This window comes from Ochotona princeps, chromosome 22, assembly GCF_030435755.1.
Source record: "Ochotona princeps isolate mOchPri1 chromosome 22, mOchPri1.hap1, whole genome shotgun sequence".
Taxonomy (NCBI): Eukaryota; Metazoa; Chordata; class Mammalia; order Lagomorpha; family Ochotonidae; genus Ochotona; species Ochotona princeps.
Window position 1 is genome coordinate 7,175,458 of NC_080853.1, and position 26,267 is coordinate 7,201,724.

At 51.3% G+C, this 26,267-nt stretch overlaps 1 protein-coding gene across 1 annotated transcript in view; it reads left to right on the forward strand.

Annotated features, from left to right (window-relative positions):
- The first annotated feature begins 239 nt into the window (after nucleotides 1-239).
- RIPOR3 (RIPOR family member 3) overlaps nucleotides 240-26,267 on the forward strand; it is an 86,538-nt gene continuing 60,510 nt past the window's right edge. Inside the window, exon 1 of the mRNA XM_058679659.1 lies at nucleotides 240-329. The gene's annotated coding sequence lies outside the window, so the exon portion shown is untranslated. The remainder of the gene's footprint in view (nucleotides 330-26,267) is intronic.

Sequence of the window (26,267 nt, forward strand, 5' to 3'; positions counted from 1 at the left end):
CGCGCGCTCACCTGCGGCTTCCAGGGCCGCTGCGGCTGCTCGCGCTCCGCCCACACCCAATAGGAAGCGCGCACCTGCGCCAGCGGCGCCAACCAGTCCGAACACGTCTCTCGTGGCGCATGGGCGGGCCTCCCTATCGAAAGTCCCGCCCACCGCCGAGCGATTGGTCTCGTGCTGCGGGGGTGGGGCGGGATTACCTGAAACCCGGGGCCGCGCCCCCACCCTCGGACTCCGCCGGAGGTCTAGAGAGCGCATGCGTGGACTCCGGAGTTTCCGCCCCGGCGAGGCCGGCCGGAAGCGCGAGCGCACCTGAAGAGGGATGCCAGCGGGTGAGCCTTTTGCGCACGCGCGGACGCGCGCCTCGGGGCTGACCGTCGCTGGTCGCTCTGGGGCGGCCGGCTGTGTCTGTGTCAGGGCTCCACACCATCACTGTCGCTTTGGGTTGTGCCGCCTTCCACAACGCTCTCTCACCATCCATTTGCGTTGTTTAGCGTCCGACTACAGCTCTTTGCTGGCAAAATTCAAGTTTTCCCGCCTTGAAGCGGTTACCCCAGGGAGATCTACCTGGCTCTCGGCTGGGCTTGGTCGGAGAAGGCTGCCAGCCGCCCTCACCTCAAGAGTTCGTCACGTCCCCGGGGCTCGGGTGGGTACCGTGGGGGACGGAAAATGGCCTAAGGCCCGAGAAGGATCCTTGCGAGTTCAGGCTCCCTAAGAATTTCTAGAAACTACTCTTCAGAGCGTTCTATTTTGCCTCCGTTTTCCGTTTTATAAGACCTCTAGAGTGTCCCTCTCCACCGTTCCATTTCTCGGCCATGTGCCTTTTGCACTAACTCCAGCCCTTGGGTTGTGTTTGTTGCCTGAGTGACCGAGCTGTATCCCGGAGCCACGACGACGCCCAGGGCAGTCCCTCCTCCCTCAGGTCCCTTTTGGAGCGCCTTGGCTCTGGAGAGGCGCAGAGGAAAACCCCAGGGGCGCTAACCTGGGTGTTAGCCCCGGAGTTCCCACACTAGACCCCTCCCAGCGCCTGACCCTACTCCCGCCCAGCTCACTAGGCAGCTTCCATTACTTATGCGTGCAGGGGCGCGGTGGGGGGAGGGGATGAAAGCACCCTTTCCACGGTGCTTGCCTTCCCGCCCTGGCTCGGAGCTACCCTCTCGTTGGCAGGTGCCCAGGTTGGCCTTGCTGGTGCCCCAGCTGACGGGGTGTTTTCTGCAGGCAGTATGTCCCAGCTGGGTCCAAAGGTGAGGAATTCATCGTCTCCCTCCGGGGAGCAGCCCGGTGACTGTACAGGTGGAGGGAAGTGATTCCAAGCTGAGTAGGCTGCCCTCTGACCCCTTGCTGGAAAACACCTACTGTGCCGCTCAAGCTCTCGAGGGCAGCTGCAGACCTGAAACCCTGTCAGCCCTTTTTTGGGAGTGAGCTCTCTGGCTCTCAGGGGCCCTTCAGGCCACTAAAACTGAAGAACCCTGAAAGTGTTTTGAGTGTGTGTGCTTTGTCAGTATTGATGGCATTTAAAGGAAAGGTGACGGGGCCGGCGCGGTAGTCTAGTGGCTAAAGTCTTCACCTTGCATGCGCCAGGATCCCATATGGGTGCTGGTTCTAATCCCGGCGGCTCCACTTCCCATCCAGCTCCCTGCTTGTGGCCTGGGAAAGCAGTCGAGCACTGCTCAAAGCCTTGGACCCTGTACCCCTGTGTGGGAGACCTGGAAGAGGCTCTGACCTCCTGGCTTTGGCTCCAGCCACTGCAGTCACTTGGGGAGTGAATCATCAGACGTAAAATCTTCCTCTCTGTCTCTCCTCCTCTCTGTGTATCTGACTTTCCAATTAAAAAAAAAAAAGGTGTCTGAAGCAGAGACTACCTAACCACACACTCCCGCTGTCATCACAATGATGATGTCATCACTTGACATGTTAACTGCTTCCAGAAAGCTCCATAGTGGCTGTAAGTAAGGGATGGGAAGCACAGATGTCACAGAAATATTGTGAAAATAAGCTTTGAGGACCCCTCCCCCAAAGGTCTTGGGGATCCACCAGGAGTGCATTTCTGGGAATGCATGGTCAGGGAGGGCCCTCTTCCCCCAATCCCTCATTCCCCCACTCCCGTGGCAGCTGGCAGGGCCCCTCCCTGGGAGCCAGGGCCCCAGCTCTGAGCGAGTAGTGGGTTGGCTGAGCTTTATTGCTGTTACGGGTCCTGATATAGCAGGACTGTTTTAAAAGGAAGTTCACGGGTGCCAGCACACCTGTGTGGGCCCACATTCCTGGAGGTGTCGTCACATCCTCTCCCCTCCCCCGGGTGTGGCATCCCTCTCCTTCAACTTTCCTTTCTGAGAGGGAGCGCCCCAGCCAGGGCTTCCTGGAGCGGAATTTGCTGTGAGGCCTGCATCAGCTGTGGGTCTGGCTTGTGTAAGGAAGGAATGTGGGGAAGGGATTGAAAGTGATAAAGGTGTAGTGGGGGAGGGGAGCTGCTAGGCCTGAATTTCAACCTTTCCCCCAGGAGCATGTGCGCGGGCAGTAGTTCACCGAAGGAGGATTTCTGTGTCTGCTCTCCCCGTTTGAAGACTGGCCCTAATCTTCTTTCTTGCCATCGTCTCTCCCCACCCCCAAATCCTCAAGTTAAAGCTGACCCAGACCTCTGTGTGCGAAGAAAAGCTAGTCCCACGCCTGGGAGAATTAATGCTCTGTGACTTAGATAAGCAAGGTGACTGTTGGACATGACAGACGATAAATTACAGGTTCACGCAGTTGGCAGCTGGGACTGGACTCCAGAGTGGGTCACACCCACAGTCCAGGCTTCTCACCCCCCCCCCACCGTCTGAAAGCACGAGTGGGAGCCACGCGCGCCTTCCTGTCTTCCCCAGGGTTTGTCAGATCCTCAAACACCCAGCTGTGTTCCTGTAAAATCTAGCATGCGAGGTGGAGAAAGTTTGTCATTTCCTACCGTCAGTTTCTCAGTTCGTATCTCATGGGTGCTTTTCTCCTCCCTCCATCTCTCAAGAAAGCAGTGAGAAGTCGCAGATAATGCACAGGAGATGTTGGGTGTTTGTTTATTTTTCCCAAGGAATGGCCCTTGCTGGCCCTTTTTTCCCCTTGATTGCTGAAGTTCCCATTTAGAGGGAGCTGGTTAATAATTCTTGGAGAAAGAGCCGAAGTGTATATTTATGAATCTCGAGCGATTCACCCAAGCATTTTAAGCCCTTTAGCAGAGGTGGAATGAAGTCACATGACCTGTTTTCTGGTTAATAGCTTATACTTGATTACTTTGGGGGGGCTGCCCACACCTAGAGAAAGGAATGAATGAGTTCCTGCAGCCTTTAAGGAGCTAGATGCCCTTTCTGGTAAAAACCTACCTTCCTCAGGCGCAGTGTATGCCAGGCACCGTCTTAACTTTGCCCTTGGCTTGGTTTAGCCCCGAGTTTGCTTCTGACCTTTTTTCTCTCTGGGACGCAGTGTCTGCTTCTGCACACACAGACACGGGTGACGTCATCGCCGCAGTTCCTTCCAGCTCTTGCCATTCTATGGTACCCCAGGGGAAGTGGAGGTTGCTCATTAGTCCAACACTCCCAGGGATGAACTGGGAGCCGTCTTCCTGTCCGGGTCTGTAGCCAGGCTGCGGTCGGCTGTCAGAGCATTCCGGCTCCCAGGAGGTGAGGAGGAAGACAGTGGCAGTAATATACAGACCTGGCAGGTGCCAGGAATGGGGCTAAGTGCTTTTCCATGCATAAACTTACTTGATTTTTGTTTTAGAAGTTTTTTTGAATTGTTTTTAAAAGGCCGAGTTTCAGGAGAACTGGGAGAGACAACAATTGGAATCTTGCATCCATTGGTTTACTCCCGAGATAGCTGCGGTGGCCAAGGGTGGGCCAGGCTAAAACCAAAACTCTGATCTCTAACCGTGTCTCTCTCATGGGTGGCAGGGGCCCAAGTATTTGAGTCATCGCCTCATGCCTTCCCAGCACATTAGCAGAAAGCTAGATCAGAGATGGAACAATCAGTACTCGAACCAGCTTTCATATGGTATGCTGGCAGACAGCTACTTAATCTATTGTATCACAACTCTGCCCTCTAAAAGGCTTTTGTGTGTGTGTGTGTGTGTATTATTTCTTAGATTCATTTGTTTATTTACTTGAAAGGCAGAGTGACAGAGATCTTCTACCTGCTGCTTCACTCCCCAAAGGCCTGCATCAACCAGGGCTGGACCAGGCCCAAGCCAGGAGTCGGGACTGCCTTCTGGGTCTTCCACATGGGTGGCAGGGCTCCAAGCACTTGGCCAGCATCTGCTGCCTCTCATGCATGTTAGCAGGAAGGTGGATTGGAAGCATGAAGCTGCAGGGACTGATATGGATGTGGGGATTGTAAGCAGGAAGGTAGCTTGCCTACTCCTTACTTAGTTGCAAGTTGCGTGAAGGAACTTTGAGCTTTTTTTTTTTTTTGAGACACTCTGATTTTTTTATAAAGATTTATTTTTGGGCCTGGTGCAGTGACCTAGCAGCTAAAGTCCTCATCTTGTCAGGATCCCATATGGGCTCTGGTTCTAATCCCAGCAGATCCACTTCCCTTCCAGCTCCCTGCCTATGACCTGGGAAAGCAGTGGAGGATGGCCCAAAAGCCTTGGGACCCTGCACCCATGTGGAAGACCAGGAAGAGGCTCCTGACTCCTGGCTTTGGATCAGCTCAGCTCTGAATTATCAGATGGAAGATCTTCCTCTCTGTGCCCATATGGGATCCTGGTGCATGCAAGGTGAGGACTTTAGCCGCTAGGCCACCATGCCGAGCAAATGAAAAAAATTTTTTTTAATTTGAGTAGTAATTTTTTGTTTTTGAAAGAGTGATGGGGAGAGATCTTCCATCTGCTGGTTCACTCCCTGGATGACTGCAGCAGTCAGGTCTGGGCCAAGCTGAGCTAAGAACTTCACTTTCTCGTGTGGGTGCAGGGGACCAAGTGCTTGGGCCATCCTCTTCTGGCGCCTGTGCACAGGAGTGCTATGTTCATTTCACCCCCAAGGAGGGAGCCATGTGGCGTGTGCAGGGGTCCACAGGCAGTTGCTGGTGAGGCTGGCAGCTCTGTCGCTGTGGCTTTGGGGGAATGATGTGGAAGCAGGAACTGTGCTGTGTCCGAGGTTGTCCTCACCTGTCCCACCTGCCCTCCCATCCTCTCCAGATGCTCAGGGTTGGCCTAGCCCCTCTGTGAACTTGGAGGGGTGGCAGCACCCATAGCTGGCATTCTTTGGCTGCTGCCTTGTCCTCTAAACTCACACCAAGCAAATACAATTGACACTTAATAAATATCTGACACATGAGCAAATTCTGTTATGCCAAGAGGTAATAAAAAGCAATTAGACAGCAATAATGCCAATAACAGGGAACATTTATGGAGTCCTTGCTCGGGGATGGGTCCTATGCTTAGTGCTTTGCACGTGAAATAAGGCAATTAATTACCCTACAAATGAGGAAACGAGACTCAGAAGCTAAAATGATAGAGCCAGGAAACAGCAGACCCCAGGTATGGGGCCCCACTGCTGCTCTTAAAGACCATGGTAGGCTCCTCTGACAGATGTGTGAAAACAAAAGAATGTCTCCTTGCATGTTTCCATTTTGTTTCAAGGAATTCCTTCCAAGAGCTTTGGTAGACAACAGTGTTTGCTAAATAAGAAGTGCCAGTGTGTACTTGGCACCGAGTGCTCTATAAGCACGCATGGCTGTCTGTCTCCTTCTGCCGACAAGGAGAGGGGACTGCTGAAACTCTGAGTAGTTAGGGGAACAGAGTCAAGGTCACTCATTCAGCGGTCAAGGGGCAGATCCAGGACTCCAATGGACATCTATCAGTTTAAAACGCAAGATCTGGCGTGGGTGTTGTGGTACAGAGGTTATAAGTCAGTGCTGAGGTCACCTGCCTCCCGATCAAGAGGGCCAGGTTCAAGTCCCACCCACTCCCAGCTATTCCCAGCCAGCTCAAGCTCTGACTGTTGCAGGCATTTGTGGAGTGAACCAGATTTCTGGTGAACCAGAGAGATCTCTCTTTCTCTGTGTGCCTATGTGTGACTCTTTTCTTTCCGTAACTCTGACTTTCATATAAACAAATACACCTTTAAAAAAACAAAATACAAAATTCGAGCCCTCTTGGAGCTGAGATTCCAGGAGGGAGGAACAATTATCTAATTACCTAAGTTAATTAAAACATATGGTGTGTGAGTGACAGCAGCCACTGAGAAAAAAATAAAAGCAGAGAAGGGGAGATCTGGGGTGGAGGGAGAGCCGAATTGGAGCGGGAAGGTGGAGGTGAGAAAGGCTAGGGGCCGGTGGAGGTCCTGGTGGGCTGAGGCTGCAGATAAGGCGCTCAGTGTGCCTGGCACAGCCTAGGGCGCCGCTGCCGCTATTTTCAGCCCTTGCTCAGGGCTGGGTGGCTAGGGGCGCGGGGGAGGTCTGTAGTGCTTCAGGATGAAGTGGCCTGGTCAGCGCTGGGGCTGAGGAATGAGGGGGAGCTGGCCTGAGAGGGCGGGGCAAAAGCATTCCAGAGCCTGGCCAAAGGCGCGCGAGAGGTGGCAGGAGGGGGTCGGGGGGCTCCACAGGAGCCCGTGAGGCCCCGGGCAGGGATGGGGGACCAAAGGGGAACCAGGACCTCCAGGGAATGAGGTGGCCCGAGCGTCTTTTCATGGGCCCAATTAAGGAGATGGGCCCTGGGGCTCTATGGGACCACAGAACCAGATGGTGTGGCCTGAGACCACATAGGGAGGGAGAAGCATATTTGCCCAAGAATCGCTGATGGTGAGCCTGGAAAGTGGGGTTGGAGGGTTGGGAGGACAGTTACCCAGGCTGCTAACTAGAGGGAGCCCCAATCTGGGCCCTAGCCAGGGCCGCACCCCCAGGCTGTGACTTGGAGTGATTGGGCTTTCACATGCTTGAGAGAGGCTGGAGATTTTAAATGGAACATCCTGGTTTTTAAGTGTTGCTAAGGGGAGGGAGAGAGGGTGAGGCATGCACAGGTGATGGAGAAGGGTCTTAGGAGGTGAGTTAAGCACAGTGACGTGTGCAGAGGGGTAGCAAGATATGGGGGAGAGCTCATTTCCAGGCATAGACAAGAACATGCACCCAGGGTCAGGGCAGGGAAAATCCTGGTTTAAGGAATGAAAAGAAAGCCCACCAGGCTGACGCTGTGGCTGGCAAGTGAAGCCACCTGCAACAAACAGCGTTGCCTGGGGGTTTGGACCCTTGCCACCCATGTGGGAGATCTGGCTCTTGGCTTCACCCTGGCCCAGCCCTTGGCCACTTGGGGAATGAACCAGCTGATGGAAAATCTTTATTCTCTGTTCTACTCTTCTTCTTACTCTCCTTTTCAAAATAAATAAATAACTATCTTTAAAAAAATAGAAAAAGTCTCTTGCAGTTGTGTGGACATGGGCCAGGAACGTCTGGGCCTAGGCAGCATCAGGGACTGTGTTATTTACACAGTATAGGTTGATGTTTCTGACATTCAACAGAGCCATGTCCCAGATACCTGTCATGAGCTTGAAAATGCATCCCATCTGAGGCCAGCACCAAGGCTCAACAGGCTAGCCCTTTACCTTCAAGCCCTGGCATCTCATATGGGTGCTGATTTGTGTCTTGGCTATTCCACATCCCACCCATCTCCCTGCTTATGACCTGGGAAAGCAGCAAGGGTGGTTGAAAAGCCTTGGGACTTGAGAGACTTGGAGGAGATGCCTTGCTTCAGATCAGCTCAGCTCCTGCCATCATGGCCATTTGGGGAGTGAGCCAGTGGATGGAAGATCTTTCTCTCTCCTCTCTGTAAATCTGCCTTTAAAAAAAAAAAAAAAAACGTAAGGAAAAGAGGGCCCAGTGTGATAGGCTAGCAGCTAAAGTCCTTGCCTGTTGAACGCACCAGTTCCCATATGGGCACCGGTTCTAATCCCGGCCGCTCCACTTCCCATCCAGCTCCTTGCTTGTGGCCTGGGAAAGCAGTCAAGGATGGCCCAAAGCCTTGGAACCCTGCACCCAAATGGGAGATCTGGAGGAAGTTCCTGGCTCCTGGCTTCAGATTGGCTCAGCTCCAGCCATTGTGGCTAGTTGGGAAGTGAACCATCAGACTGAAGCTCTTCCCCTCTGTCTCTCCTCCTCTCTGTATATCTGACTTTGCGATAAAAATTAAATAAATCTTTAAAAAAATGCATTGTATCCTTTAACCTACAGAGTATCACAGCACAGCACACTGGACACTTCAGCCTGGAGCTTTGGTGGTTTCCCTGCTGACTATGAGGGTTAGAGAGAGGCTGGTCTGGGGAAAGAGCCAAGCGCAGTTCTGTGCTATGTACCACTGACCGGGGGCTTGGACACAGAAATGTGTCCTTGAGATGAAAGTTAGCCAGCCTGCAGTGGGAATGGGGGACAGGCGGGCTGCGTCTCTCTCCTGGCTGAGCTCGGTGGTGTGCATTGGTGTGTTGCTGAGTCACTCCAGTCTGTGCCACTATCACTATGCGGTGCTTCCCCCCCTGTGTCTGTATATCTTTGTCTCTGTGTTTGTATAAGGGCACCCGTGACTGGATTAGGGCCCACCCCAATGACTTCATCTCGTATGATTAGATCTGTAATTCCCAGTTTCCAAATAAGGAAGGCATAGGTAAAGGGGTAGGACTCCAGCGTATCTGTCTATAGCAGGGATGTCCTGATAGGGGAGAGGTAATAATTACATCACAACAATGGTGGTAGCTGTAGGGCCCGGCACTGTGGCCTAGTAACTAAAGTCCTCACGTTGCATGCGCTGGGATCCCCTATAGGTGCTGGTTCTAATCCCGGCAGACTCACTTCCCATCCACTCCCTGCTTGTGGCCTGGGAAAGCAGTCGAGGATGGCCCAAAGCCTTGGAACCCTGCACCCCCGTGGGAGACCTGGAGGAGGTTCCTAGCTCCTGGCTTCAAATCGGCGCAGCTCCAGCCACTGTAGTCGTTTGGGGAGTGAATCATTGGACGGAAGATCTTTCTCTCCTCCTCTCTGTATATCTGACTTTCCGATAAAAATAAATCTTTAAGAAAAAATGGTGGTAGCTGTTAGTGCCTTGCGTTCCCCAAGCATTCTGTTCTAATGGCTACCTGGTGTTAAAGACAATGCTGCCATTTTCCAAAGGAGCAGACTGAGGCTTGGAAGAGGTGAGGAGGCATCAAGGAGGAGAGGGCCTTGGGAGAGAGCGTCCTTGTCACCCAGAAGGGGGTGGAAGCCGAGGAGCCAAGTGCTCCCAGCAGAGACTCAGGAGTCCTGCTTGGGTGCCAGTCCTGTCCGGCCATGAGGATTAGTGAGCTAGCCACTCTGACTGGGTTCTCTCATCTGCAGAATGGGAATACTTCATAGGGCTCCAGTGAGAGGTTTGACGTCATGCCCAGGACAGACTAAACTCTCAAAGGTGTCACTGTTGGGGTGGGCATGGTGGTGCTCACCTCTGCTTGTGATACCACTTCCTAGTAATGCACACCTTGGGAGGCAGCGAATGATAGGCCAAGGACTTGGGCCCCTTGGACCCACGTGGGAGGTTTGGATGGCGTCCCCAGCTCCTGGCTGCAGAGTGGGCTGGCTGCAGCTGCTGTGGGCATGTGCACAGTGAACCAGTGGGTTAAAGCCATCTCTGTCTCTCTGTTGCTGTGCATTTCAATCAATAACAATCAGTTAAACTTTGAAAAAATTCACCACCCTTCTTATTTTTCATCTACAAAGATGCAGAAGAGTGGTTAGATTAGGAAAAACTGTTCTGAATATCAACCCAGGGGAAGAGGAGCTGTTTTGGTCCCCGCTTTGACCTGCATGTTGCCTGTATTAGGAAGAGGGGGGAGGGGCCACTGGATCTGCAGCTAGGTTCCTTGCCTGCCCCCCTTGGAATGCCCATCCCTGACTGGCCAGAAACGTTTACCTGGAACTTCAGAAGCAAATGTCGGTGTCATAGTAGAACCAAGAGTGCACCTGCTGCCCTGGAGGAATGGAAGTTTGGAAATGGTTGCCATGGCAACCAAGGCACGCTCTGGGCAGCACCTGCAGACAGCTACAAGCAGGAAGAACAGGGTGAAGGGGTCCACAGGCACAGGTGCTAGGCTTCCAAGTTATACAGGTGCATTCTTGTTTGAGCTTAAAGGGGTCAGCTTGCCCCAACCCACCTGCAGCTTCCCTGGTTTCAGCCCTGACCATCCCAGGAAACCCCTCCTATCCTGGCAAACCTGATTTTTTCATCTTTATAAAACCAGGTGGATGTAGGTACAACTTCAAGATGTGGAGATGGAGGCATATACAGGCCAAGTAACCACCCAGCCTCCCCCAGCTCTTTGGCTCTCAGATCCAAGGAGCTGGATCCCAGGGCCTGCGCCAGTCTCCATGGTCTTTTGCAGGGTTGAGTGGATTTAGATGATTGCTGTAAAGCAGTGTCTTCCTTTGTCATAAATATAATGGCTGCTGAGAACAGGCACGCGGCTGTGTCTTTCCCCTTTCTTGAGATGGTCCTGCAGGTAGAGGGAGGAGTCAGGTTGCAAGGCTGACTGAGGCCTGGGAGCCTTCTGGAAACAGGATACTCTCCAGGGGCCCTGCCCCACAGCCCCAGCCTCTCTGATCAGAATTCCTCACGGGATTTTTCTTCTGGAGGAGGGAGAGTGGTTAACTATTGAGCCAGAGTTTCCACAAGGAAAATAAACCAACAAACAGCCCTGCTTTATTCAGGCAGATCCAGTGTCCCAGCTTTGTTAAGTTCAATGCCAAAGAGGGGCAAATGGACTCATTTGTAGAAACTGTGAGTCCCTCAGGAGACATTCAAGAAGTGGACATATTTTCAACAATTGAAAGCAATGCCAAGTTTATGTAAAATTATACCAATGATGACAGAGGCTGGAGAGCAACAGCATAGCCAGCCAGGGTCAGTGCTGTTGGGAAACAGAATAGGAATGAGGAAGCCATGGATGCGGGGAGCTCAGCTGGGCCATCTGGTCTGCTTCCTGCCTGGCCACCTCTAGGCACACAGGGGCCTCACCACGCACTGGCTCCACCCAGGGCCACAAGGGAGAACTCACCAACCTGGAAACAGCTCTTGCTGATGAGGGTTTATGTACTGGCTGTTCCACTTCTAATTCAGTTGCCTGCTTATGGTCTGAGAAAACAGTGGAGGGTGAACTAAGTCCTTGGGTCCTTGCAACCGATGTGGGAAACTAAGAAGAAGCTCTTAGATCCCATCTTTGGACTAGCCCTACTGTGGCCATGGTGGTCATTTGGGGAGTGATCCAGTGGATGGAAGACGTCTGTCTGTCTGTCTCTCTAACTCTTTTAAGTAAAATAGGATCTTTAAAGAAAAAAATTGGGCCTGGTGCAGTGGCCTAGTGGCTAAAGTCCTCACCTTGAACGCGCCAGGATCCCGTATGGGCACCGGTTCTAATCCTGGCAGCCCCGCTTCCTATCCACTCCCTGCTTGTGGCCTGGGAAAGCAGTCAAGGACGGCCCAAAGCCTTGAGACCCTACACCCAAATGGGAGACCCGGAGGAAGTTCCTGGCTCCTGGCTTCAGATCGGCACAGCACTGGCCGTTGTGGTCACTTGGGGAGTGAATCATCGAACGGAAGATCTTCCTCTCTGTCTCTCCTCTTCTCTGTATATCTGACTTTGCAATAAAAATAAGTAAGTCTTTAAGAAAAGAAAAAATCAACACTGACTTTCAAATAAATAAATAAAGCTTGAAAAATACAAGTTTACAGAGAGAGGCAAGAGAAGGGAGAGCACCTGGCGCCAGGCCCAGACCTGCCCTGACTTAGCCGGCTGTGGTAGAGCCCTGAGGATGCAGAAAAGGAAGCCGATGGTGGTTTCCTAACTCCAAGTGTCCTTAAGGATGATGAAAATCCCATTTCTGGAAAGTACCATGAGAATTTTCAAAACGGACCAGGGTGTGTCTGGCAACCTTGTGGATTAGGGAGGTTTGCTCCTGTTCAGAACGGAAGCCTCACGCAGAAGGCAGCCCATACACCTGCGGTCCAGGGCCAAGGCATTGGCCAGATTCCTCACCTGAGCCCATGACGCTCAGCCACCTCCTTCCAGCCAGTGGTCCCTTGGCGGAGGAGGGGAGGGCGTCTGTGCCCTGGGCTGTGCTTCCTCCTGTGTTCAAGATGCAAAGAGGAGCTTTAGTGTCATTGTTTTAAAAGATTCATGTATTTTCATTGGAAAGGAAGGTCAGATTTATGGAGAGAAGGAAAGACAGAAAGATCCTCCATCTGCTGCTTCACTCCCCAAGTGGCTGCAATGGTCAAAGTAGAGCTGATCCAAAGCCCATCCCAGTCTCCGGCACGGGTGCAGGGTCCCAAGGCTTTGGGCCATCCTTCACTGCTTTCCCAGGCCACAAGCAGGGAGCTGGATGGGAAGTGGAGCAGCTAGCACACAAACTGGCACCTACATGGGATCCTGGTGCTTGCAAGGTGAGGATTTAGCGATTGAACCAGGCCCAGAAAGGAGTTTTATTTTCATTGATTCACCTTTTTCAAGGCAAGACTTAAGCTGCTAGGCCAGCGCACCGGACCCTGGTTGGCTTTTTTTTTTTTTGAAGACTTACTTATTTTTATTGCAAAGTCAGATATACAGAGAGAAGAGGAGGAGAGACAAGAGAGGAAGATCTTCCATCTGATGATTCACTCCCCAAGTGACTGCAATGGCCAGTGCTGTGCCGATCTGAAGCCAGGAGCCAGGAACTTCCTCCAGGTCTCCCATTTGGGTGCAGGGTCTCAAGGCTTTGGGCCGTCCTCGACTGCTTTCCCAGGCCACAGCAGGGAGTGGATAGGAAGCGGGGCTATGGGGATGAGAACCGGTGCCCATATGGGATCCTGGCGCGTTCAAGGTGAGGACTTTAGCCGCTAGGCCACATCGTTGGGACCTTTGTTTTCCTCAAGATTTATTTATTATAATTGGAAAGTCAGATATACAGAGAAGAAGATCTTCCATCTGTTGATTCACTCCTCAAGCAGCTGCCGTGGCCGGAGCTGCGCCAATCTGAAGCCAGGAGCTTCTTCCTGGTCTTCCACAGGGGTGCAATGTCTAAGGCATTAAGATGATCTGCTTTCCCAGATCACAAGCCGGGAGTGAATTGGAAGCATGGCCGACAGGACATGAACAGGTGCTCATATGGGATCCTGGTGTGTGAAAGGCGATGGCTTTAGCTGCTAGGCTACCTCTCCAGGTCCCAAGCTCTTTTCTTAATTAAAAAACTCAGGCTTCAGTTCTTTCCTTATATGCCAGTCTGCAGACAAATATATGTATTTCTCTCTCTCTCTCTCTCTCTCTCTCTATATATATATATATATATATATATATACATACATTTATATATTGTTTTTAAAGATTTAATCATTTTTATTTGAAAGGCAGATTTCTATGTAGAGAGACAGAAAGAAGTATCTTTTTTTTTTTTAAACAGTTATTTATTTTTATTACAAAGTCAGATATACAGAGAGGAGGAGAGACAGAGAGGAAGATCTTCTGTCCGATGGTTCACTCCCCAAGTGAGCCGCAACGGGCCGGTGCGCGCCAATCCGATGCCGGGAACCAGGAACTTCCTCCAGGTCTCCGATGTGGGTGCAGTGTCCCAATGCATTGGGCCGTCCTCGAGTGCTTTCCCAGGCCACAAGCAGGGAGCTGGATGGGAAGTGGAGCTGCTGGGATTAGAACCGGCGCCCATATGGGATCCCGGGGCGTTCAAGGCGAGGACTTTAGCCGTTAGGCCACGCTGCCAGGCCCAGAAAGAAGTATCTTTATTTCCCAGATGGCCGCAGTGCCCAAAGCGGATCTGAAACCAGGAACTAGGAGCTTCTTCTAGGTCTCCCTTATGGATGCAGCGGCCCAAGGCCTTGGGCCATCCTCTGTTGCTTTCCTAATCTAGCAGGGAGTTAGATTGGAAGTGGGGCAGCCGGGATATGAACCAGTACCTAAATGGGATGCTGATGCTGCAGGCAAAAGATTAGTCTGTTATGCCATTGTGCTAGCCCCCAAAATATGTTAAAGTAAATTTCTTTATAAAAGTAATGATTTCTAGGGAACAAGCCTCTCCTATGCCCTTCCCTGTAAGTCTCCTGTTACACACTATGAGCACATACCACACATAATTTCTTGGTCCAGTTTTGCTTGTTACCCTCAACAGTCTGTCACATGATCCTTCTACCTTCCCCTTTACCTGTCTTCCTTATTCTTCTTCCTGGTTGCATTGCTTTCCAAAGCCTAGGTGTGTTGTTGTTTGTGTAGGAGTCTTGTGATGGTCACATTTGGGTCAGTCGGATACTCAGTGTTTCATTGAGCATCCTGTGTGTCAGTCCTGTGCGCATACATGTATCTCTGAACGATAGTCCGAGAAGTCAATGGTTGCAAACGTTTAAAATGTTCTGAAAGTGCCAGTCACTGCCAGATTTCTTACTTCCCAAGAGGCCACATTGGCCAGTGCTGGGCCAGGCAGAAACCAGGAGCCAGGAGTTCCATCTGGGTCTTTCCCATGAATGACAGGGGTCCCTGTACTTGGAGTAACACCTGTTCCCTTCCCCAGGCCCACTAGCAGGGAGCTGGAGTTGAAGCTGCTGGAACTGGAACCGAAGTGGCTTAACCTGCTGCTCTACAACATGTGGCCCATTACCAGATCAGTAGATCAGGAGGTCTGAAGGGGAAAGAGCGTGATCAAGTTTATATGGTGATGATCCAGAGCAAAGAACACAGCCTCCTGACCCTGTCCAGTGAGTTTTCAGGTTTTTATCTTGAAAACCCTGGGGCCTTTGACCTTCCCTGGGGTGGTAACACTGAGTGTGAAGGCTTTGAGCTGCCACACTTGGGTCAACCTTGAGCCTCTTTGTTTTCTGCTTAAAAAAAATTTTAAAAATCATTTTATTTGAAAGGCAGAGAAAGAGAAATCTTCTTTTTTTTAATGTTTATTTTTATTGGGAAGGGAGATTTACAGAGAGAAGGAAAGACAGAAAGAACTGTCATTTACTGGTTCTTTTCCCAAATGGCCATGGTGGGGTGGGGGTTGTCTGCGGTGCTCCTGTCTTCCCCATCCCCTTCAGTGGTCCAGGCAGGTGCAGTAAGAGGCTGTAGCTCTGCTTTTTTTGGGCCATGCTGGGGTTGATGGGACGTGTCTCCCCCGGGACACCAGGGGTGGGGGACAGGACCTACTCTGGGGCATGGCATGTGTCACGACAGATGTGGCCGTGGCTTAGACTTCAGCTGCTTAATCCTCCTCAGGTTTCCGGCAGGGCTTCCTTTTTGCATTACATCCCTGGGTCTGGTTTTCAGCTCTCAGCTCCCCTGTTCTAACCCAGTGTGCCCAGGGCCAGTGCCCTGCTTCTTCTTCTTCTTTTTTTTTTTTAAGATTTAATTATTTTTATTGGAAAGTCAGATATACAGAGAGGAGGAGAGCCAGAGAGGAAGATCTTCCATTCAATGGTTCACTCCCCAAGTGGCCGCAGTGGCTGGAGCTACATTGATCCGAAGCCAGAAGCCAGGAGCTTCTTCCAGGTTTCCCACATAAGTACAGGGTCCCAAGGCTTTGGGCCATCCTCTATTGCTTTCCCAGGCCACAGGTAGGGAGCTAGATGGGACGTGGAGTAGCTGGGATATGAATCAGCACCGATATGGGATCCTGTTCAGCAAGGCAAGGATTTAGCCACTAGTTATTGTGCCAGGCCCAAGAAAGAGAAATCTTGCATCTACTAGTCTACTCCCAAAATGTCCTCACTAGCCAAGGGTGGGTCAGGACAAACCAGGAGCCCCGAATTCCATCTTGGTTTCTTTTGTAGGTGGCAGGGGCTCAGATACCACTACCTCCTGGCTTTCAGGGTTCATATTAACAAGAAGCTGGATTGGAAGTTGCATAGTGTGACTCAAAGCAGGCAATCCAAATCCATCCTTGAAATTGAGTTTAATCAGGCCAGTCTGTGGCACAGCAAACAGACCTTACCAGAGAGCTGATTCAAATCCTGCCTGCCCTGCTTTCCATCCAGCTAGGTACTGTTGGGTGAAAAGACAGCCGTTGTGGCCCAAGATCCTGAGTCCCTGCCATCCATGCTGAAGACTCAGATGGAGTTCGGGGCTCCTGGTTATCTCCGGCCCAGCTGCTTATAGCCATTTGGGGATAACCCAGCAGTTGGAGGATCTCTGCCTCTTTCTGTAACTCTGTCTTCCAAATGAATGAATAAAGAAGTAAACCTTCAGACAGTTGTGTCTTATGTCCTTTGTCAAATCGCTTTGTCCTCTGTGGTGCAGCTGGCTACAGGGTAAAGTCCACATTTGAGGACAGCTCTCTTGGCCCTGACGTTGGGACTAATGGCGGCGGGGGATTTGGTGCTCAGCTTCCACACCCCCAGCTACAGGTTGAAGAACACCATGTGGGGCACGGAGCGATGGCTCAGTGGCTAAATCCTCACCTTGCAAGCACCGGGATCCCATATGGGTGCTGATTCATATCCCAGCTGCTCCACGTCCCATCCAGCTCCCTACCTGTGGCCTGGGAAAGCAGTAGAGGATGGCCCAAAGTCTTGGGACCCTGTACTTATGTGGGAAACCTGGAAGAAGCTCCTGGCTTCAGATGGGCTCAACTCCAGCTGTTGTGGCTGCTTGGAGAGTGAACCAGGAGATGGAAGATCTTTATGTATCTGCTTCTCTCTGTAAATCTGTGTTTCCAATAAAAACAAATAAATATTTTTAAGAAAGAAGTTGTACTTATTTTGAAAATAAATAAAGACACCTTTATTTTGGTGCTTAAAAAATTGACATCCAGGGCCCGGCGGCGTGGCCTAGTGGCTAAAGTCCTCGCCTTGAAGGCCCCGGGATCCCATATGGGCGCCGGTTCTAATCCCAGCAGCTCCACTTCCCATCCAGCTCTCTGCTTGTGGCCTGGGAAAGCAGTCGAGGACGGCCCAAAGCTTTGGGACACTGCACCCACATCGGAGACCTGGAGGAAGTTCCTGGTTCCCGGCATCGGATTGGCGCGCACCGGCCCGTTGCGGCTCACTTGGGGAGTGAACCATCGGACAGAAGATCTTCCTCTCTGTCTCTCCTCCTCTCTCTATATCTGACTTTGTAATAAAAATGAATAAATCTTTAAAAAAAAAATTGACATCCAGGCACAGGAGGACTCTTTAAAAAGTTCATGGAAGGGCTCGGCGGCGTGGCCTAGTGGCTAAGGTCCTTGCCTTGATCCCATATGGCCGCTGGTTCTAATCCCGGCAGCTCCACTTCCTCTCTATCTCTCCTCTCAGTATATCTGACTTTGTAATGAAAATAAAATAAATCTTTAAAAAAAAAAAAAGAAAAAATAAGTTCATGGAAAATGTGTATTGTGGAGGAAAAAGATGCATGGATGTCAAGAAATGTTTGCACCAAAATAAACCGATCGTTTCATCCCATTTCCTGCCGGGAGATGCTGCTGGGCCTCCTGGCTGTTCTCTGCCGAAGCAAGGGGCTGGCTTCACAAGGGACAGCCCGACGGAGGGCAGTGTGCCAGCTGAAGTCTGCCGCTGGCTTGTGTGTGGGAGAAGCCGCCACGGGCAGATGTGTCCCCAGACATCCACCTCTTTGAGGTTGGAGTCATTCTCGGCCATGGCCAACCTAGAGACAAGGGATGGGGAAAGAGAATGGTCTGCCGTTCAGAGGTCGCCCAAGGACAAGAAGTGGCCACAGACCAACATTCCACAGGCACTCCCTACCCTCTGCTCCCTGGAGCTTGGTCTCCTGCAGATCTCCCTTTGTCTTCTTTATTTATCTCCCCTGTAATCCACTTTTTTTAAGGTTGACTTATTTTTATTGGAAAGGCAGATATACAAAGAGGAGGAGAAACAGAGAGGAAGATCCTCTGTCCGATGATTCACTCCCCAAGTGGCCTCAACAGCTGGAGCTGAGCCGATCTGAAGCCAGGAGTCTATTCCTGGTCTCCCATGTGGGTGCAGGGTCCCAAGGCTTTGGGCCGTCCTCAACTGCTTTCCCAGGCCACAAGCAGGGAGCTGGATGGGAAGTGGAGCCGCCGGGATCAGAACCGGTGCCCATGTGGGAACTGGCGCATTCAAGGCGAGGACCTTAACTGCTGTGCTATCATGCCGGGGCTGTAATCCACTTCTGTGGCTGGCGTCATCAGCTCTGTGGTCAGCCAGGACTCCTCCTCGCTGTTCCCATGTAGCTACCTGGCTCAAAGCATCTGACACTTTGTAATTTTAAAAAATAATAGTAAAATAAGGTAAGATAAGATAAGATAAGATAAGATAAAATAAAATAAAATAATTAAAAATAAATCTGACACAAGTCCCTGCTGTCACCATATGACACTCCCAGGCAACCCCTCATCACCTTCCACCAGAGCCAAAACCCACATCAACACAGGGGTCAGACTGAGGGTCACAAACCTGGTCCTCTCACTCTCCAACAACCCCTACCCATGGCCTCCAACCCCTCCTGTGTCTGAACATTAAGGGCAAAGTGGACAGATAAACTTTTCTTCTTGGGCATGACATCATTGTAACACCCTAAGAGATAAGCACTATTGTAGTGCCCTATTTATGGATGAGAAACGTGAGAGCCAGAAGTATATGGTGACTTGCCTAAGGCCACACTGCCAGAATTGGCATTGGGATTTGAAGGCCTGTGTGTGACTGAACTGTGTTTTGCAAACAGTGAGCCTATCAGATCTTAGGGGATGTGAAATGCCCCAAATGGAAATGGCTTCTGCCTTAGTTTCTACTTTGAAAAGATCAGGATTGGTGTGGGCCTAGCAGGTAGGACAGCGCTTGGTACTCTACTCCCTCACTGGCTCCTTTCCTGATTCCAGCTTCCTGCTAGTGCAGGAAGGATTGGTGGGAAACATGGGTGGGGTTCCTGACTCCTGGCTTCAGCCTGGCCCCAACCTGGCCCAGCTTCTGCTCTGGTGAGTATTTGGGAAATGAACCAACAGATGGGAGATCACTGCTCATCCCTCTTTCATTAAATAAAATCAGTTAACTTTGTACATTTAAAAAAACCCGTGGAGTGGTTATTTTGAACTTCTCCCTGAAGCGCCTGGCTGTGGTTGCTTCCTCCAGGGAATGCAGGGCAGGTGGACGGGGTGCTGCTCAATGCTGACTTGGTTCCCCTGAGCAGCCTCAGATGTCTTGCAGGTCTTAACTGTTTCAAGAACTGAAATGCTTGGGAATTGCTGTGGTGGCATAGAGTTCATCTGGGGTTTACAACACTAGCATCCCACGTCGGAATGCCAGCTTGAAGTTCCAGCTATTGGCTTCTGATCCAGCTCCCAGCTAATGTTTCTGGGAAAGCAGCTGAAGTTGGCTCCAGCACTTGGATCCCTGTATCCACGTGCAAGACTCACATAGATTTCCTGGCCCCTGGCTTCAACCTGGTCCAGCCCTGGCTCTTGTGACCACTGGAGGAGTAAACCAGAAAATGAAAGACCCCTCTTTGTGCCTTCCCCTCCCCATCACTCTCCTTTTCAAATTAATAAAGCAAACCTTTTTAAAAATAATTAAACTGCTTTACTTTTGAGACTCTCATTGCTTAATGCATTTCACAGTGGAACATTGCCATTGCAATCTAACAAGTTTATGAGGAGCCCAAGTTACCCCTGAAATCCCATATTTAAAAAGAAAAGCAGGGCAATGGTTCTATGTACACCTATACTCTGCTGTGGAGATGCTAAGAAAGTGTACTTAAAATGATATCTTCTTGTCTTTTGGGAAGAGATATGAAAGTTACAATAGGAGGATGCGCGCAGGTAGTGGGGATTACGTTTGGCCAATATGGAAAGAAAAACAGTACTAAGCACCCCGACCAGCAAAGCCAAGAGCAGGAGAAACACTCCATCAGGGGCTGAGGTCCCAAGCTGTCCAGGTGACTGACCCTGACGTCACTGCTGGATTTCAACTGCTGGAAGCAACGGTGCACAAGGAGGTTAGGCCAGCTCAGCTGAAGACTTCATTTTGAAATTGTTTCTGTTTATTTGAAAGACAGAGTTACAGAGACAGAGCTATCCTGTCCACTGGTTCACTCCCCCAAATGGCCACAACAGCAGGAGCTGGGCCAGGCTGAAGCCAGGAGTCTGAAACATCGCCCGGGTATCCCATGTGAGCACAGGGGTACAAGCACTTGGCCCATCTTCCACTGCTTTTCCAGGTAGGTTAGCAGGGATCTGGATTACAGATGAAACAGCTGGGACTTATGGGATGATCCGTCAGATAGAGGATCTAGAGCTCACGGGAGATAGCGATGTTTCAGGTACCACAACGCCGGCCCCAGACAAGGGTCAAGAAAATCACTCTTTGTCTTGAACCAGAAAACGTAACATTCTGTGCATATCTGGTTTGCATTACACATTCTGACCCCTGGACTCTCTGGAGAACAACTTTCCTTGGGGGAGCAATGATGCTTGTCACTTGGGAAAGTTCATTGACCAGAGTTTAGGAGATAATGAATTGTGGGACCTTCTTACAGTGCGCAGATACTGTTTATTTTGGCTGCCAGAGAAACTGTCAGCTCTGTCTCTGTAATCCCCACTACCTGTGTGCATCCTTATTTGTGCTGTCCTTGGGTCTAGGATGCCCTTCAAAACACTTGGCAGAGTTTGCCAAATGCCACCAGCCAGGAATCATTCCTCCTTCTGATAAGGTTATCTTATCAAACCCCTGTTCGTTGCACATCTGCCACCTCATGTTGCTCTCAGTGTGTGTCCCCCGTCATTCATTTTTATTTTTAATTGCAAAGTCAGATATACAGAGAGGAGGAGAGACAGAAAGGAAGATCTTCCATCCGATGATTCACTCCCCAGGCAGCTGCAACGGCTGGAGCTGCACCGATTCGAAGCCAGGAGCCAGAACTTCCTCCAGGTCTCCCATGTGGATGCAGGGTCCCAAGGCTTTGGGCCGTCCTTGACTGCTTTCCCAGACCACAAGCAGGGAGCTGGATGGGAAGTGGAGCTGCCAGGATTAGAACCGGCACCCACTGGGATCCTGGCTCATTCAAGGTGAGGACTGTAGTCACTAGGTCACTGCGCCAGGCCCTCCTTTCATTTTTGCTGAAGGAACACAGGAATCATGGGGACCTCCTCATCCCCTGTCACAGCCACCTGCCTGTGCCCCTCACCATCCCCTGTGCCGTGGTGACCCTTCTTCTTTTCTTTTTTTTTTTTTAATATTTTAGTTCATTTTTTTATTGGAAAGTCAGATTCATAGAAAGAAGGAGAGACAGAGAGCAAGATCTTCCGTCTGATGGTTCATTCTGCAAGTGGCTGCAAGGTCACAAGAAGGCCTGGAGGGCTCATATATAACCGAAAAACACTATGACATGCAAAAGTCAATCATGGAGCAACATAGAGCAACCAATGGCCAGAGCTGAGCCGGTCCAAAACCAGGAGCCAGGAACTTCTTCCACATCTCCCACATGGGTACAGGTCCCGAGGCTTTGGGCCATCCTCAACTGCTTTCCCAGGCCATAAGCAGAGAGCTGGATGGGAAGTGGAACATCCGGGATATGAACCAGTGCCCATATGGGTCCTGGTGCATGCAAAGACTTTAACCTCTAGGCTACCGCGCTGGGCCCCTATGGTGACCCTTCCAAGAAGCATACCTGTACCAACGCTGTGATCCTGGAATCTACCATGGTTCCCAGTTCGTCTAAAGGTGAAAACAAGCAGAACTCAGCATGACCAGGAGGCCCAGGATGCTGGGATCCCAACTTGTCATCTTCCTGTGTGTTGGCTTTATGAGATGTCATTCACAGGCTGAATTTCTCCCCATCTCCGTGGTTTTGAGCATCTGTACACAGCTGTGCAGCTGTTGCCACCATGACTTTCTGGGATCTGTTGGCCACCTGCATCGCTTCACACTCCCCACTCAACTCTCGCCGCCAGCCCCGGGCAGCCCCAGTTGCTTTCCATTGCCGTGTGCGTGGTTGCTCTGTGTTGCTCCATGATTGACTTTGGCATGCCATAGTATTTTCCGGTCATATATCAGCCCTCCAGGTCTTCTTGTGACTGAGTCACATTCCGCCATAGGGACAGCTGACATTTTGCTTATCTGTTCTCCAGCCGAGGGACATTGGGTTGTCTGCACTTGCTGAGCCACTGAACAGTGGCGCAGCACTCATCTGTTGACGTTGCTCAGAGACATCTGCCTCCATCTCTGCCAGGGCAGTGGGAGGAGAGGCATTCCGGGTCAATGACGGCTGGTTTCATTGCTTCAAAGGCAGCGTAACGGAGGGAGAGACAGAGAGAACGGGATTTTCCATCTGCTGGTGCACTTCCTAGATGGCTGCCACAGCTAGCACTGGGCCAGGCTGAAGCCAGGAGCCATGGACTTGCCACATGGGTGGCAAGAGCCTAAGTACTTGGGCTGTCTTCTTCTGCCTTCCCACTTCCCAGAGTAGGAAGTGGAGCACAGAGACTTGATATGGGATGCCAGCATGGCAGGTGGTGGCTTACCTGTTGTGATACAATGCCAGTTCCCGCACCACCAGTCTCAGGGCCTCTGTGAACCCAAAAATGTAAATCATATATAGTGCAGCCAGCTACCCACATCATGAAAACATGCATACGTCATTATCAGAGTATAAAACAGAGGAGACTAGACAGAGAATAATGTGTAATCAAATCATGTGTATTTTAAGGCTGGGCGTTGAATGAGGAAGCTAGGTGCTTGAACTAACAGGAAATGGCACGGCAGGTGATCATGACCTGTGCGGGTGGGTCTGGGTGTGAGGAATGCAGGGCGCTGGAGCTGCTGCCTGTGCTGCTACCCCGGGACATTCCCCTACAAAGTGACACTCGGCCTTTGCTCCGTGGATGTGGCCACTGCGTTCCAGGTGTGAAAGCCACTGCACTCTGTGCTCCCTGTCAACAGAGTCGGGTTCTGGGTGGACCACAGGTGGGCTCCTCGCTTGGCCTGGAACATTGTTCTTGCCCTCAGCATCAGCTCACTTCACCTGCTCTTTCTTCTTTGTCTTTTTTTTTTAAGATTTTATTTTTTATTGGAAAGGCAAATTTACAGAGAAAAGGAGAGACAGAGAGAAAGATCTTCCATCCACTGCTTCATTCCTCAAATGGCTGCAATGGCTGGAACTAAGCCAATCCATAGCCAGGAGCTTCTTTCAGGTTTCCCAAACAGGTGTAGAGTCCTAAGGTTTGGGATCATCCTCTGTTGCATTCACAGGTCATAAGCAGGGAGCTGGATGGGAAGCCTGGGACACAAACCAGAGCCCACATGGGATCCCAGCACTTGCAAGTGGAGGATTAATCAATTGAGTCATTGCACTGGGCCCTACCTGCTTTTTCCAAGATCGGGTACGTTCAGGGTGGTATGGCTGTAGAGCCCACCTACTTTTTCAACTCACAGCTACAGGGTACCTGCTCAAAGAGCCACTGCTGGACAAATTCTCCCCTCCCCCGGCACCTGGCCTGCTTCCTGGCATTAAACACCTTTGTTGTAGAGCTTAGTATGTTCTGTTTGATTTGATGTCCTTGTCCCCACTAGACCCAGACCCCAGGAGGGAGCACATTCTCCCAGCATTTCATCCCCAGCCATTAAGACTGTGCCTTGTGTGCAATCTCTCTAGAATGAAGGATGATCTTTGTCATCCTGGGAGTTTCTAGAAGATTCTGGAGAACTTCATTCTTGCTGTGTCTTCAGAGCCCAGGGTGACTTTCCTTTCTATGAAGAATGAGGTCAATCTCTGAGGCTGCAAATGAGAGCAAAACCACTCTCATGCTACCAGGCTCCTGACAAGTGAGCTAATGACACATTGGATGCATTTCAAAGAATTTTCCAGAAGCTGTCATGTGAGAGAAGGGCAATGGGGGAATTCTCTTTCTAGCTGTGGTTTCAGCAGAGGATCTTGGCTATAGCTGTGTTCATCACCCTAGCTTTGGCTGCTGCGTGATAAACCATTGCCTGCCAGCTTAGTGGCTTAGCACAACAGTGATTTGGTTGTGTCTTGTGATTCTGTGGGCCAGTTCCCTGGAGATTTAATGGGCTGGCCTTAACCTGGGAGTCAGTTGTGCCACTGCCTTCATTCTGACAGCTGGCCTGTGGATGTTGACCCAGATAGCTTCCTTCTCTTGCCCAGCAGTGGTGCTAGCTGTGTCTTGGGCCCCGTGGTGACCCTACCCCTCCCACCCCCGCATCCTGCATTGCTAGCAGGCTAGTGCACGAATCGTCACCATCTGTAGTCTTAAGGAGTCAAGAAAATAAAACCAAAAACAGGGCTTGGTACAATGGCTCAATTGGCTAATCCTCTACCTTAAAGTACAGGGATCGCATATGGATGCCAGTTCATATCCTGGTTGCTCTACTTCCCAACCATCATCCTACTTGTGCCTGGGAAAGCAGTCAAGGATGGCTTAAAGCCTTGGGACCCTGCACACACATGGAAAACTCAGCAGAAGCCTCTGGCTCCTGGCTTTGGATCAGCTCAACTCTGGCCGTTGTGGCCATTTGGGGAGTGAGCCAAATGGGGAAGATCTCTCTCTCTCTCTGTCTCTCCTCTCTGTAAATCAGCTTTCCAATAAAAGCAAATAAATAAAGTAAAATTCAAAGGCAAACACAGCAAGGTAAAGGCCTAGCTGTAGTGTCTGACACAGCGTGACCTGTGCTCAGAGCTAGAACTAGGCCAGGGAACCAGGGAGGGACATGGTAGGCTCCACCTCTGGTGGGAGGAGCAGCATCAACAGGTGGCAGGCTTAGGTCCATGGGGACAGCTTCCTGGAGGCTCTAACTGCACTGAGCCTCCATAGCATCTTCTCCTTGTTCTGGAACCTTCAGAGCAGAGCTGAATGCTTCTCACAAGGGAGGGCCCTCTGGGGCCCAAGTCTCCCCAACCTGGCTGTAGCTTCTTGCCTGGGCCTTGAGGTTGAAAGGGAGAAGGTGCAGACTGGCAGGTGGGATCTGTTCCTCTTCGGATCCTCCTCTGACTTCTTTGATTTCACGGGTGGAGAGGGAGCTGTGCTCGTGTGGGTTAAGCCATGAGCCATGCTTCTCTTCCAACTCAGCTATAATAAAAAACCAGGGTAATGGAGCGTGCCAGCTAATTCTGCTGTAACATTACTGCAGAAAGTGCCCTGGGGCTGAGAGTAAGGACTCCAGAGCCATTGGAAGGAGGGAGGAGATTCCTGGCTCTGTCAGTTGAAGGGGTATGATGCGGGGAATGACACTGGCAGAGTGCCGTCCCTCCCTGTGCCTTGGTTTACCTCCCTGTGTAAGCAGGGGCCTTGAGCAAGGTGTTTCATGCTATCTTCTGAGCAGCACGTGGCACCTGGTGTGCCGTGGATGTTGGGTCTGGGGTCAGTGAACCAGGCAACAGAGCTGTGAGGCAGCTAGGAAAAAAGCCAGCTCAGAGCATCCACTGGGAGGCCGGGCGGACCAGGGACAGCTTCCGACTGGGCTGTCTTAACAAAGCAGCAGCTTTTCCTTCCCACAGTCCCGTGAGAGCCGCCACATCTGCCTGCTTTGTACCCTATTATGAGGCATCTGTGCTCTGGCTGTAAATGATAAATCTAAACATAATCGGAGTTTGTCTTGCCCCCAGAGCAGATTCCAGCTGGCCTGCAAGCAGCCAACCCAAACAGAGTGTGCATTTGGGTCTGTTGTTGCCAGCAACATGTAAACTGCAGGGCGGGGCTGACCTGCTTTGGAGAGGGAGCCCCATGGGTCCCAGCAGCAGGGACCCATGGAGGCAGTGTGTAGGAGAAGAGCTTAGTGGACACCTGAGGCTAAGAAAGGCATGCCTGAAGGAGGTGTCGGGCAGGATGCCTTTGGGGTCGGCTGTTCAAGAGCAGGCAGACTGCTGAGCTAGGGGGGCAGTCGCAGGATTCCTTGGCCACACAGTCACGCTGGGAATGCAGAGCTCACTCCCCACGCTGTGCTTGTGAGGAAATGACAGTCCCAGTCATGAGGGGAATGTCAGGCCCTTAGAGCACTGTGTGGGGGGCGGAATGGGGGCCCTCACGTGCAGCCTCACCAGATTGGGGGCACTCCAAACATCTGGGTCACAGCGGCCCTGGGGGCGGGGCCTTCCTTTGGTTTGTCCTAAGCCCCCAGCTGCTAAGACTGCAAGGTCTGAGGGCAGAGTTGCTCATGTGTGGAGCCCAGGTTTATGGTCCCTGTGGAGGCCAGACGGAGATCATGTCACCCCGGGGCCTGACTGTCCAGCTATCTGATGGCTGTGCTGCTTGTCAGGAGGCTCAGGAGTGCCTGGAACAAGGCTCAGGATGGTCCAGATGAGAGCCGGGAAGACGCCTGGCAGGGACATTCAGGGCAGCTTATCTCTGGGAGG